Source organism: Lissotriton helveticus, chromosome 1_1 (assembly GCF_964261635.1).
Source record: "Lissotriton helveticus chromosome 1_1, aLisHel1.1, whole genome shotgun sequence".
In the NCBI taxonomy this organism is placed as follows: Eukaryota; Metazoa; Chordata; class Amphibia; order Caudata; family Salamandridae; genus Lissotriton; species Lissotriton helveticus.
Window position 1 is genome coordinate 1,410,660,783 of NC_136057.1, and position 15,472 is coordinate 1,410,676,254.

Genomic DNA, 15,472 nt, shown 5'->3' on the forward strand with positions numbered 1-15,472 from the left:
TTTAGTTATCAGAAGAAAATCGTCTTAGATTGCGAAAACTAGACACAGTAATTCAAGTTTAGTTACTGGCCTCTGGGTTTAGGGCCATATTGACTATTTTCATAAAGCGCACTAGCCTGCTGGCTAGTTGAATGTCTTCTCCCTTGAAGCTCATCAGCAGGGCTTGTCTGCAAGTGCGCACACGTCTTTGATTCCAGAGCTGTGTTAGTAGGTTTTTTCGGGCGCTATCTAGAGCTTTACAGCTACACAGCAGGTGCAGGACATCCTCCTTTGCGTTCCAAGATTGTGAATACGCAATCTGGGGGCGCTTTTTACCGCGAAATCAAACTACGTGGTAAATAGCGAAAACTTAGAAATATGCACTTTAGTGCATTTTTCTAAGTTGTATGTTACACACACACACACATGACCTTTGGACATGTGTGTGCGCAACACCAGTGTACATTAGCATTTCAGGGGTGCTACAGGGTGTCCTTTGGACACCCTGGCACCCTTGAAATCGCTTCCTTATTTGCGATTTGCTAATTGCTAATCGCAAATGAGGAATGACTCCCCATTCATTCCTATGGGTCTTTAGGCCCATAGGAATGAATGGGAAAGCCATTCCTTATTTGCGATTAGCAATTAGCGATTCGCAAATAAGGAAGCAGTAGAAATCGCAAAAAATATTGCGATTTCTACATGCATCCTGTTTTGCGAGTCTTTAATAACGATTCCTTAATATTCGCTATTAAGGACTCGCAAAACAGGACTTTGATGAATCTGGGGGTAAGCCTGAGGTCTGAGATGTGGCGGGCCTGTTTCTAGCAAACTGATTCGACCGCCTCGCTCTCTCCTTGCCAGTCACAGATCTCAAAATGCCTGGGGTGTGAGAGTGGATGCTTTTGTTTAAAAACAAGACACTATAACAGAAAAATGATAATGTTCAGTATTAGGCTGTCTTACGGCATTCAGGGCTTCCTAGAAAGCATCAAGTGTGAGACTTCACTTAAATGAGTGAGACTTGAAGGACTTACGGTTTACATGCCATCGTGCATGAACTCGTAGGAGCCTGCGGGATATTCAGTTGTGTTCCTTACATAGAGATCCTACAGGGAGGACATTGGGATCTAGCTCCGGCTAGGGTTCACTCGACTGTCCATTCAACACTTATGTGGGAGAAAAGGGCGGATAGCATGAAAGAGAAAACCCTATATCGAATGTGAGTCGTGCAAGTGGATAGCAACCCGCTCCCCCTTGGGGGACATCCTCCGCATGCCTTAAGCTGCAATGGGAAACCACTTTCCATGGCAGGACTTGAGAACTCCTGCCCTGTCCTGGTTGCATGGGGGAAACAATCACTCCAGCTATCGATGGTAAGCAGCGACCACATTGTGTGGGAGGAGCCAACAACTCAAGTGCTCCTCTTTGAGCATAAGCTAGATCTCCTATGCTAGGAGGAATGGGGGTGAGAGACAACCACACCTTTACTATTCGGTTATGAAAACATATTGAGGGAAAAAAATCACACATCTTGCCGGGGGAGACGACCACTACACATACAATATGTTTTATTGGCATGACAAATCAAACTAGTGCTCATGTTTTGATGTAAAATATATATCAACTAATACAGTCTATCCAGTGGTAGCTCTTTTAGTTTCCAGGTTCTTTTGAAGTCCATGTTTTATGAACAGTGCCTCTTTTGGTGGCATGCTGCACTCTCCACTGTTTCTGACAGGCTTCCGAAGATGGCACACTGCTGTTGTCCTTCAGTTTTGTTAGCGAAGACTTCCTTTCCCTTGCAGGATGAGTGGCTTTGTAGGCAGGAGAAAGTGTTCTCGCACTCCACTTCCCCCAAGTGCAACTGTTGGAAAATCCTGTGCTTGTGCTTTGATCTGTGTCAGCCAATCTCTGTTGACAGACTGTGGTCACTCGGTCTGGGTTTTTGAAGAGCGTTTGTCTGTGCCTAGGTTTTTCCACCACAATGATATTTTCAGCAAGATTAAAGTTTCTTTTGTGTGATCTGTATCATTCTAGCTGGTTGAAGTTGTTCTAGTTGCATCTCCCAATAAGTTGCGTAGTGCTTTCTTTGGGCTCCATATTTGGGTTCGTCAAAGTCTGCCGTGTAGTACTTTCTTTGGGCTCGATCCAAGTCGATAAAAATGTCCCAACTCCAGCTTTAGGTTTCATGTGTTAAGAGGCCTTCAGGGTTGACACAGAAATATTTCAGTGCTTTGATAAAACATTGTAAAGAATCTTTGGGGGGTTGCCAATTTGATACTACTTAATGTCCTTCACCGCCAGAACCTGGTAGTGGAGGGCATCTGGGTTAAGTTCTTGATGTGGTACCAGAATTGAAAGATGCACTTTTGGATATTGAGCTGCTCGGTGACTCTCTCATTGTTCAGTGTCCATATGTATACACCCATCATGGTTAGGCACTGTTGCCTGACTAGTGGGCCACTACAGCCCACGGGACAGCGCACTGTGACGAGAACACGACCCACAACAACCTCATCTCTACCAGTACGCCACATTAAGAGGAGACAACTACTCCACTCTATACCAAGGAAAGACATCTCCAGCCGTCACCTTTAACAGAGTCCCCTATTCTCAAGAGAAGACAATCACTGCAGTCCTCACCTATCACAGGATCTTACATTGTAAAGGAGACAACAGCGTCATCCCCCTGCCGCTTGCAGGACATCGCTTTCTAGCTAGACAGGCACTCCTTGCCTCAGCTCGAGCAGAGTGCCACATTATCACGAGGAGACAGTAACTCCACTTGTCACCTCTGGGAAAGACGCCTCCCCGCTAGCGGGTACATTCACTCCAAATCTCTTTAGTAACAAGACAATAAATGTACTCTGAAGAGACAGAGGCTTAATTAACCCTTTTGAGCTAAAGGACTAGTAAATGCTCTGTTGACCAGAGGCCACGGCTGCTACCTGAGTTGAATGCAAGAAATGTAACTAACTTCCTGTTCTAGGATGGTCAGCAGTTTGAGAATGCAGCTGATTCGGATTTAGATGGAGTCCGAATACCTGCAGCCCTACTGCCATCACCCGGAGAGACTTCCTAAATAAATACCACTTCCACAGGGGTGTGGCCTGCAGGTTTCAAGCTCTCCCCCACCCCACCCACACACAGGCAAAGTCTACACTCATTCCACACCACGCTTATTCAGTAGGTGAGGGCCTCTCTGTTCTAATTTTGGTCACCTGTAAAATTATCCTAAAACCCTTTAGTTGTCCCAGTAAAAATACTTGAACATTGACTTCCCTACTTTCTTCTACGATGTATTTTCTTTTCCATAGAATCTGTGCGGAAAACCTTTATGTACGATGTTCTGTATAGAATAACATTGTAATTTCATCCGGGCTTCAAACTCCAATCTCAGACGTGAGCCAAAATTTGAACATATGTAACAGAGAGGTTGGCTTGTATTTTGGCCTTTGTACGTTGTGGGCGTTAAAGTGCTGTTCCCTGGTTTGCCCAGCAGAAAAGTGCCCTAACTAGCTTTGACCCGGTTCAGGTAGCACTTTGCATGCTGAGGAATTTTTAGTCTATGCATACAACATTAAAGCAAAACTACAAGTCCCAGGATGCAATCTCTTGTTAGCTAAAAAGCCAGGGCTGGCTTGAGGTGTCATATACAGCTTAGCGATACTTGCCTGCTGTAGAGTGATCATTGCAAATACCAGGAAATCAGCAAAACATGAATTTAAAAATGTTTATGTACCAACATAAGATCTCATCGTATCGTTTTTTCCCCCATTCTTCTCTCTCTAGATATAACTAAGAAAAGTCAAAAACATGCGTGCAGTTGTTTGAAGGAATAACGAAAGTAAGGAAGGAAGTTACTGACTCGTCTGTAAGATCAGTATGCTGGGGCAGTTTCTCCTAGAAGGGGAGTCTCAGACTTAGGTAAGGAGACAAAGCCGGTGGTATTTCTTTTTATTATTGTTTTTGTTGCAATAGTACTGCGTGAGGCATCATTTAGCAATCCCCCATTGACAAAGCCAATGGGTATGACTTTTGTTTAGCTGGTGCCCACAGAGGGATACAGACAGTATAAACACAAATGAATGAGGGATTCGCAGGGTGAGACCCTTCAGAGAGCGAGGAGTGGCTCCCATCAGAGGAGACGTGGATGCTTTGTGTGCTGTACATGGTGTGCCATGGAAACACAGGATGATAGACAGTGCAGGGGATGTGCAATAGAGAGGGGACATGCCATCCTGACCCATTTGTGACACTTCCAGCCAGGTCTGGTTATTTTCTTTTCTTTTTACCAGCAGCATGTTGCATTAAAACTATACTTACAAATTGTGGAAGCAAGCCCCAAGAGATGTCAAACGCATAGTTTGTTGGTTACAAAGGTCAAAACTGGCATAAGATGCCACATATCCTAGGCTGCTTGGCAGTGATGCACATGGACAAATTACTGGAAATAAAAAAAACATACATTTCCTTTTTACTATTCTGACAATGCGGTGTTTTTGTTGCTTTAAAGTGTTATCGTTGTTGTGTTTTTACCACATTATGAGACGAAAATGTGTGCCTTTGGGAGATAGTTCATATTTTGTCGTTTTCTGGACTGATCTCAATTTTTTTCATATATAAGGTCTGCATTTCAGTGAAGACAAGACAGGTTCCCTGCAGTAAATACTTGTAATGGGTATTGCCGAAGATAAGAGGCACATTGACTCTTTTTATATTGTCGGACAGTGCATTACCTGCCTTGAACAATGTCGGCCAAGATCCGACATCCTTCTAACAGTGCTTCATTGCAAACATCACATGGCATTTTAGCTTGACAAGGGAGCTAAACTCCATTCCTGAAGCATGCTCTTGCCTCCTCTCTTGATTAACTAATTATGACGCCAGACATTCCACATAGCACAGCTTGAAGTAGGAATTCTTCAAGTGGCATTCATAGAGCTAAACTTAAAAAAAAAAAAAGAAATGTGATTGTCAATGTGTCCATGGTATAAGAGGGTTGGATCTGTCTTTCAGTTAGTCAGATAGGGCATTCCCAAGAAAAGAATCCAGAAATGTTCTTTTAATGTTGGGTTACGTACATGTATTTATTTCAGTGACTGCCCCTGAGTTTTGGTGTTGTAAGAAAGAGAATTGAATTGAAGGAAGGATGTAGAGGACTGCCGAGGATCACCCGGTTCTTTTGATTTCAAAAGTATAGTAACCTCTGAATGTTTCTCCAGTATCCGGTCATAAGACAAGAAAAGCCTCAAATTGTTGCTGAAGTGACTCTCAGAGGCTGAATGGCCTCAAGCCAAGAATGCCATGGTCATTTAGACACCAAGAAAGCCTGCTTTTGCACATCACGGAGCTTGAACCATTTAAAACACATTTCTAAAGTACTTGCATGTTTTTGTTAATAGTGTATAATGGTGATGTGACCTCGGGGTCAGTCCAATTCATGTGGTGGGCTAAGCACTTCCACTTGGAGATTAATTACCAGGAAATGACTGCCACCCAAAGCTTCAGGCTCAATTGCAAGCTTGGATGAGTAGTGTGATCAGGATATTTGTGTGTTTGACACTTTGTTCACAGCTTGTCATTGCATCTGCAAGCGGCGGGGAGATTGCTGCCAGGAGACTGGCATCTGGCAATCTGCCTTCCTTGGCTTTTAAAAGTTGTGACTATTATCAAGGTTTTGTGGTGTGAATCTGTTCTAGATTCATACTCTGCATCACTCTGCCATCCACAGCGTGAGCCCCAAGTTACTTACCTGGAAATAGTATTACAGGTAACTTGTTCAAGGCTTTCAGCTGACAAAAACAATTCATTAGGATTGGGGCCGAGGAGCCCAATTTTGACTGTGAGGTCTTCATTTTATCCCATTGACCAATCAGCAACACCCATCTAATCTATGCTCTCTTGATCCTCGCTCTATAGTTTGCCCCCTGCTCTTCAAATAAATTCTGAACTTTGTTGAATTTCGCTTTTTCAGGAAGGGTCTAAAAAAGCATAAAGAATTACCCATGATGCAGGGGTTATCTGATTGTTAGGTCGAGCTTACCAGAGAATGCATGAGCTGTCTGTTATGATGCATATTTTGGCTTACCATGAACACTGAGGTGCTTTGAGCCCACTCATTGCTTACCATTGGTTGTCTTTCCTTGTCAATTTCATTTGGGAAACAGCCATTATAACACGGTCATAACACCACATGACCATTACCACGCATTCTTAACAGCGAACATGCCTTTACCACACATGTGCATTACCACAAAGCATTTACCGCGATTATGCCTTTACCTTGCAGGCAAAATCAGACATATTTGGTAAAGACATGTATGTTGTAAATTTGTATAGGATGCGTGGTAATGGTCATGGACCCTGTTTTCGGTCTCAGGATGGAGGGGGGGAGGGGGTAGGGGAAGGATTTAGGAACTTAGGGTGGGTGGGAGGCAACGGTGGTGAGGTGGGGCGGCGGTCTTAGGTCCTAGCATTTATTTAAGGAGCGGAATTAGGATTCAGGACCGGGCGGAGACTACGACAGGGGAACACTTTAAAGGCAATCACATGTGCACTCTTGCTTCTGTAATATGTTTAAAACACAGAAATATCTAAATTACATATTTTTAAAAGGCTATTTGTTAAAGACGTGTTCAACTCACCTCTGAGGCTTTGTCTTGCTCCATCGGACTTTGGGTTCAGGGCCGGCAGGGTTCCGGATCTGGCCTCTTTGTCCCATCACTAAAAGGAAGTCCATTCACAGTGTTGATTAAGCACTGTGAATGGATCACGTAGGGAATAATATTATAAAGCTAGAACGCTCCTGCCAGAGCGCGCACCAACTGCTCCCATGCCATTACCGAGCTGATGCCTATACCACGCCTTTAATATAATATAATATTACCACGATAATATCGTGGTAAAGGTATGCTTGATAAATGCATATTACCAAGCATGCCTTTACCGTGATATTGTGGTAGAGCCATACACGTTGAAACATTTTTCTTACGAAATGCATGTGTGGTAATGACGCATGTGTTGTATGGGCGGCGTTGTAATGGCATGCGTAGTAATTGCATGTGTGGAACCGTCATACAACCCATTCATTTGCCTGCTTCTTATTCATGTACCAGCTTCTCAACCTTGTGTTTACCCTCTCATGGCTCACTACTTCCTTACCGTGTGCGTTTGCCTGGTATCTGTGCTCGATGTTAGGAACCCCATTTTTTCATTTTGTGTAAGCACTCACAGAGAGTGTAAGTTTTCGAGCTGTCTCCCTTATGTATTTCTCTCCCAACTCATGCTGCTGCCTATCCCCGTGCGCTTCTCCCCACCTCCCTCCCTCTTGCACTCCCATGTGCTATTCCATGTTGCATCCTCCACCACCCTCCCCTGTGTTACATCTGCGGTCACACCCCCCCCTTACTTGTTGATCCTGTGTGCCGTTCCTTCCATTCCTGTGTTGCTTTACCCTTCTGATTAAAAAAAAATAATTATAAACAGCCTTTGCGCATTTTGTTTTTAGTTACTGATCTGAAAAAAAGTGACTGGTATTTTGACATGCTTGATGCGCGCACCTACAAAAAAAACGTGGGCAACCTCATGCAAGCTATTTTATTTTACTTTAGCAAGCCTGTACAGAATCAAGGATGCTGTGAAGCCTGGCTAAAACCATTGCCAATAGGCCACAAAGTGAGACCTATTGGCTTTGCCAATGCTTGTTAGACTTCCTGTGGTTCAGTCGACCATCTAATTTGACATCCAAAGAGTAGTGACTGCTACATGAAGGAGGCAGCTATTAAAATAAGAGGTCTTTTCTGCAAAGAATGATTGGGAAATGTGTTTTTTTCAACTGTGGTTTTCCACTACTGGTTTGGGGAATTGATTTGCATTTGGAACTTTGTCCTGGAGGGATTTACTAAATCCTGAACAACTCTCCATCTCTGCTGCTAACGCATGGCAAAAACACAAACGCCATGTGTTTAGGATGCAGCCAATATTGTGACTAAGTTGCAACGTAGTCTACCAAACCAGGATACACACCTGCTCCAGAATTTTTCCTGAAACGGATCCTTTTGAGTATCTCAATCAAACGTTGTCTTATTTTGTCAGTAAAACTAATATTCAAGGGAATAGTGAATGCAGTGCCCCCGTTCTGCCTCTAAAAGCAACATCTGCTACCGAAATAAGATGGAGCCTGCCCTGCCTCTTCCATTCAGATGCAACCCTTCTGCGATTTCCTCCTCCAGCCGGTTCCACTTGACTTTTTAAATAGGCGTTTTCAAGTTGACCCTCAGCAGATGTGATAAAACGTATTTTTAGTTTGTTTTCCCTTAAGTACAGAGCAGGCTACAAATAACAGGCAGTACCGCAGCGCTCTCCGCGGTCAAAATGTGGCCATGATGGGTAAGCAGAGAAAATCTTGTTGATGTTGACATTCTCCCGTATTTCCCTTTACAACCGTATCTAGAGGAGTGGCCTGTCTTAGTTGGCCACTACAGTGCTATCTTCGTTGTCATTCACAGAAAGAACGTTAGTTAGTGTCTGACGTCCAAGAAGCATTGGCGCAAGATACTGCTCGCGAATAACATGTAAGTCTTGGCTCTTAAACGGAGCTGTGAGGCAACAAACATGTTTGCAGAATGGCGGCCATTTTGTTCCTGGGATACTCATAGGCTTGTCCCCTGTCTTTAAGGTTTCCACATTCCATGCATGTCCTTTCCACTCCCGCAAGCTTTAGAACTGGGAACCCTGCACGGACAGCTGCGCCATCTGGCAGACCAGAAGAAGTTGGAAATCGGATCGGAGTGTGAGAGCCCGTGTGTCGAAGCTAAAGAATGTGAACCGGATTCGTCTCTCCGGGCAGCTGACGTCGACTGGACCCGAGCCCTGAGCAGGGAGTCCTGCCTGGGACAAGCTCTGGGAATTGTGTAAGATATGTGTCCAGGTTTCCAGCTGATGGTGGCCTTGTTCAGCCATTTCTAAGGGAGATTGATTTCAGGGATGTTTGCGTCTCATGGTTCTATGAGAGCCATGTATTGCCAAGTTATCTCGGTGAAGGAAGTCCTGGCTAGAAGATTTTGGATAGAGATGGTTTCTGGTAGCTTTGAATCTCGTGCATCAAGACCAACTCAAACCCAGGAGCACCACAAGGTTCTTGTTAGCATCTTCAAAGCATCTGCACACATGTATTTCTTCAGGTGGCTTTTCCTATTCTTCTCCATGAAACACATTTACAAAAGGCGAAGGTCAGTCCCCAATCTGATTTTGTGCTCTTGTTCATAGCGTTTGCTGACCTGGCCTCCATACCTCTTTCACTAGAGATTTACCCAATGTGGTTCAACGTTCAGCAAACAAACAAGTGTCCAGCCATCGTCAGTGGTGGTGTTAACTTCGCCGGCTCAAGCAGATGCCGGTCACAACTAAAGTCACTGTTGCTATTGGTTTCACTAACTTCTCACCTCCAGGGGTTCATGTTCCCATAAATCTCAAATTGTATTTCACTCATTCCTTCCCTTGATGATCTCACACTTCACTGGTGTGAATCTCATTCCTTATCAAATAGACGTCAATAGATACTAACCCATTCCTTCCTACGATGTCATATGGAGTCTTAGTCATCCCACTTATCTGGTGCTTTTATTTACCAAAACACTTTCCTTGTACATTTATAGTAGTTTTGCATAAACCCAACATCAGTGGCCGTATACTCTTCACTGGCCCCTAATCCGTGCCTTTCTCTGGTCTCACTCTCCGTCACCATCTTTGCGCACCTCATTGGCGCCTCGCTCGTGCCATTCTTTGGTCTCACTCTCCGTCACCATCTTTGTGGAGCCTCATTCATTCCTTTCATTGGAATCACTCTCCGTCACTATCTTTGTGCACTTTAGGGGAGCGTCACTCATTCCTTTCTTTGGTCTCACTCTTCGCCACCATCTTTGTGCACCTCTGTGGAGCCTCACTGATTCCTTTCTTTGGTCTCACTCTCTGTCACCATCATTGTGCACCTCAGTTGAGCCTCACTCATTCCTTTCTTTGGTCTCACTCCTCGCCATCATCTTTGTGCACCTCAGTGGAGCCTCACTCATTCCTTTCATTGGAATCACTCTCCCCCACCATCTTGGTGCACTTCAGGGGAGCGTGACTCATTCCTTTCTTTGGTTTGACTCTCCCCACCATCTTTGTGCACCTCAGGGGAGCGTCACTCATTCCTTTCTTTGGTCTCACTCTCTGCCACCATCTTTGTGCACCTCAGTGGAGCCTCACTCATTCCTTTCATTGGAATCACTCTCCCCACCATCTTGGTGCAGTTCAAGGGAGCGTCACTCATTCCTTTCTTTGGTCTCACTTTCCGCCGCCATCTTTGTGCACTTCAGGGGAGCGTCACTCAATGCTTTCAGTGGAATCACTCTCCGTCACCATCTTTGTGCACATCAGTGGAGCCTCACTCATTCCTTTCATTGGAATCACTCTCCGCCGCCATCTTTGTGCACCTCTGTGGAGCCTCACTTATTCCTTTCTTTGGTCTCACTCGCCGCCTCCATCTTTGTTCACCTCAGTGGAGTCTCACTCATTCCTTTCTTTGGTCGCACTCTCCTCCACCATCTTTGTGCACCTCAGTGGAGTCTCACTCATTCCTTTCTTTGGTCGCACTCTCCGCCACCATTTTTGTGCACCTCAGTGGAGCCTCACTCATTCCTTTCTTTGGTCGCACTCACCGCCACCATCTTTGTGCACTTCAGTTGCGCCTCACTCATTCCTTTCTTTGGTCGCACTCTCCGCCACGATCTTCGTGCACCTCAGTGGAGTCTCACTCATTCCTTTATTTGGTGCACTCTCCGCCACCATCTTCGTGCACCTCAATGGAGCCTCACTCATTCCTTTCTTTGGTCTCACACTTCGCCACCATCTTTGCGCACCTCAGCGGAGGCTCACTCATTCACCTCAGTGGAGCCTCACTCACTCATTCCTAGTGGAGCCTCACTCATTCCTTTCTTTGGTCTCACACTCCGCCACCATCTTTGCGTACCTTAGCGGAGCCTCACTCATTCACCTCAGTGGAGCCTCACTCACTCATTCCTTTCTTTGGTCTCACTCTCCCCCACCATCTTGGTGCACTTCAGGGGAGCGTCACTCATTCCTTTCTTTGGTCGCACTGACCGCCACCATCTTTTTGCACCTCAGTGGCGCCTCACTCATTCCTTTCATTGGTCGCACTCTCTGCCACCATCTTTGCGCACCTCAGCGGAGCCTCACTCATTCACCTCAGTGGAGCCTCACTCACTCATTCCTTTATTTAGTCGCACTCTCCGCCACCATCTTCATGCACCTCAATGGAGCCTCACTCATTCCTTTCTTTGGTCTCACACTTCGCCACCATCTTTGCGCACCTCAGCGGAGCCTCACTCATTCACCTCAGTGGAGCCTCACTCACTCATTCCTAGTGGAGCCTCACTCATTCCTGTCTTTGGTCTCACATTCCGCCACCATCTTTGCGCACCTCAGCGGAGCCTCACTCATTCACCTCAGTGGAGCCTCACTCACTCATTCCTTTCTTTGGTCTCACTCTCCGCCACCATCTTCGTGCACCTCAGTGGCGCCTCACTTGTTCTTTGGTCGCACTCCCCGCCACCATCTTTGCGCACCTGGGCGGAGCCTCACTCATTCACCTCAGTGAAGCCTCACTCACTCATTCCTTTCTTTGGTCTCACTCTCCGCCACCATCTTCGTGGACCTCAGTGGCGCCTCACTCGTTCCTTTCTTTGGTCGCACTCCCCGCCACCATCTTTGCGCACCTGGGCGGAGCCTCACTCATTCACCTCAGTGAAGCCTCACTCACTCATTCCTTTCTTTGGTCTCACTCTCCGCCACCATCTTCGTGCACCTCAATGGCGCCTCACTCGTTCCTTTCTTTGGTCGCACTCTCCGCCACCTTCTTTGTGCACTTTAGCGGAGTGTCACTCATTCCTTTCTTTGGTCACATTCTCCGCCACCATCTTTGCGCACCTCAGTGGCACCTCACTCGTTCCTTTCTTTGGTCTCACTCTCCGCCACCATCTTCGTGCACCTCAGTGGCGCCTCACTCGTTCCTTTCTTTGGTCGCACTCTCCGCCACCATCTTTGCGCACCTCAGTGGCGCCTCACTCATTCTTTTCATTGGAATCACTCTCCGCCACCATCTTTGCGCACCTCAGTGGCGCCTCACTCATTCTTTTCATTGGAATTACTCTCCACCAGGCGCGCAACGCCCATTGGACTCACAGGGCTTCAACCCCCCAGTCGGTGTGGCAGCCCGGGATGAGACAGCTTCCCGGACACACACTCAGCTGCACCCGAGCACTTGACATGTCTTTACAAGACCCTTTGCATGTTTATTGAGGCACTGTTGTTGTTTTACCCCTTCTAAGAGCCCCTGCAGCTCCACTCTGCATGTTGCTAAAAGATTCAGCCCCCCCCGAATTTTTTTCTTAGCCCCCCCCCGAAATTTGGCTCTAGTTGCGCCTCTGCCCTCCGCCACCATCTTTGCGCACCTCAGTGGCACCTCACTCATTCTTTTCATTGGAATCACTCTCCGCCACCATCTTTGCGCACCTCAGTCGTGCCTCACTCATGCTTTTCATTGGAATGACTCTATGCAACCATCTTTGCGCACCTCAGTGGCGCTTCACTCATTCTTTTCATTGGAATCACTCTCCGCCACCATCTTTGCGTACCTCAGTCGTGCCTCACTCATTCTTTTCATTGGAATCCCTCTCCGCCACCATCTTTGCGCACCTCAATGGCGCCTCACTCGTTCCTTTCTTTGGTCTCACTCTCCGCCACCATCTTCGTGCACCTCAGTGGCGCCTCACTCGTTCCTTTCTTTGGTCACACTCTCCGCCACCATCTTTGCGCACCTCAGTGGCACCTCACTCATTCTTTTCATTGGAATCACTCTCCGCCACCATCTTTGTGCACTTTAGGGGAGCGTCACTCATTCCTTTCTTTGGTTGCATTCTCCGCCACCATCGTCGCGCACCTCAGTGGCACCTCACTCGTTCCTTTCTTTGGTCTCACTCTCCGCCACCATCTTCGTGCACCTCAGTGGTGCCTCACTCGCTCCTTTCTTTGGTCGCACTCTCCGCCACCATCTTTGCGCACCTCAGTGGCACCTCACTCATTTTTGTCATTGGAATCACTCTCCGCCACCATCTTTGCGCACCTCAGTGGCGCCTCACTCATTCTTTTCATTGGAATTACTCTCCGCCAGGCGCGCAACGCCCATTGGACTCACAGGGCTTCAGCCCCCCCCGTCGGTGTGGCAGCCCGGGATGAGACAGCTTCCCGGGCACACACTTAGCTGCACCCTGGCACTTTACAGGTCTTTAAAAGACCCATTGCATGTTAATGAGGCACTGTTGTTGTTTTACCCCTTCTTAGAGCCCCTTCAGCTCCACTCTGCATGTTGCTCAAAGATTCAGTCCCCCCGAATTTTTTTCTTAGCCCCCCCCCCCCCGAAATTTGGCTCTAGTTGCGCCTCTGCTTTCCGCCACCATCTTTGCGCACCTCAGTGGCGCCTCACTCATTCTTTTCATTGGAATCACTCTCCGCCACCATCTTTGCGCACCTCAGTGGCACCTCACTCGTTCCTTTCTTTGGTCTCTCTCCGCCACCATCTTCGTGCACCTCAGTGGCGCCTCACTCGTTCCTTTCTTTTGTCGCACTCTCCGCCACCATCTTTGCGCACCTCAGTGGCGCCTCACTCACTCTTTTCATTGGAATCACTCTCCGCCACCATCTTTGTGCACTTAGGGGAGTGTCACTCATTCCTTTCTTTGGTCGCATTCTCCGCCACCATCTTTGTGCACCTCAGTGGAGCCTCATTCATTACTTTCTTTGGTCTCACTCTCCGCCACCATCTTTGGGGACCTCAGTGGCGCCTCACTCATTCCTTTCTTTGGTCTCACACTCCGCCACCATCTTTGTGCACATCAGTGGCGCCTCACTCATTCCTTTCATTGGTCGCATTCTCCGCCACCATCTTTGTGCACCTCAGTGGAGCCTCAATCATTCCTTTCTTTGGTCTCACTCTCCGCCACCATCTTTGTGCACCTCAGTGGAGCCTCATTCATTACTTTCTTTGGTCTCACTCTCCGCCACCATCTTTGTTGACCTCAGTGGTGCCTCACTCATTCCTTTCTTTGGTCTCACTCTCCGCCACCATCTTTGGGGACCTCAGTGGCGCCTCACTCATTCCTTTCTTTGGTCGCATTCTCCGCCACCATCTTTGTGCACCTCAGTGGCACCTCACTCGTTCCTTTCTTTGGTCTCTCTCCGCCACCATCTTCGTGCACCTCAGTGGTGCCTCACTCGTTCCTTTCTTTTGTCACACTCTCCGCTACCATCTTTGCGCACCTCAGTGGCGCCTCACTCACTCTTTTCATTGGAATCACTCTCCGCCACCATCTTTGTGCACTTTAGGGGAGTGTCACTCATTCCTTTCTTTGGTCGAATTCTCCGCCACCATCTTTGTGCACCTCAGTGGAGCCTCATTCATTACTTTCTTTGGTCTCACTCTCCGCCACCATCTTTGGGGACCTCAGTGGCGCCTCACTCATTCCTTTCTTTGGTCTCACACTCCGCCACCATCTTTATGCACCTCAGTGGCGCCTCACTCATTCCTTTCATTGGTCGCATTCTCCGCCACCATCTTTGTGCACCTCAGTGGAGCCTCATTCATTACTTTCTTTGGTCTCACTCTCCGCCACCATCTTTGGGGACCTCAGTGGCGCCTCACTCATTCCTTTCTTTGGTCTCACTCTCCGCCACCATCTTTGGGGACCTCAGTGGCGCCTCACTCATTCCTTTCTTTGGTTTCACTCTCCGCCACCATCTTTGTGCACCTCAGTGGAGCCTCATTCATTACTTTCTTTGGTCGCCACCATCTTTGGGCACCTCAGTGGAGTCTCATTCGTTACTTTCTTTTTATTTTTATTTATTTATTTATTTATGCATTTTTATATAGCGTGGACTTTACCCGAAGGTGTCAGAGCGCTTCACAAAAGGAACAGAAATGAAACATAATGAGAAACATTACAAAAGAACAGATTACAAAAGCATACATTACGTTACATAAGGTAATAGTGACATTTGTGAGCAAACAAAATACATGAGGTAGTAAAAATTGTGAGCAACCAAAAATACATGAGGTAGTAAAAATTGTGAGCAGCCAAAAATACATGAGGTAGTAAAAAGTGCACAGGAGGAAAAAGTGACAAGTGTGCAGTTACAAGAGAAAACAAAGTATCATTAGAGGTATAATACTGCAAAAGGTGCTAGACACTCAGGCACAAGAACAAGCGTTATGTAGGCAAAGGTGGCACTTGTGCCAGTATCAAAGGTAAAAACATGTGAGAGGTAGCAAACCGTGTGTTACAAGGGCAAAGTGGTGTGTGCATGTTACACAAGGGCACCAAACACAAGTACATGGAAAATACTCCAAAGAGCAGACACTCCAACCCCAGGA

The 15,472-nt window shown here is 46.8% G+C and overlaps 1 protein-coding gene across 3 annotated transcripts in view; it reads left to right on the forward strand.

The window, feature by feature from the left end:
- KANK2 (KN motif and ankyrin repeat domains 2) overlaps positions 1-15,472 on the forward strand; it is a 311,088-nt gene that overhangs the window by 195,572 nt on the left and 100,044 nt on the right. For 2 of the 3 annotated variants that reach the window (XM_078684909.1, XM_078684917.1), the window contains one exon: positions 3,775-3,909. The exons of the other annotated variant lie outside the window; for it this stretch is intronic. The gene's annotated coding sequence lies outside the window, so the exon portion shown is untranslated. The remainder of the gene's footprint in view (positions 1-3,774; positions 3,910-15,472) is intronic. 3 annotated transcript variants of the gene reach the window in all.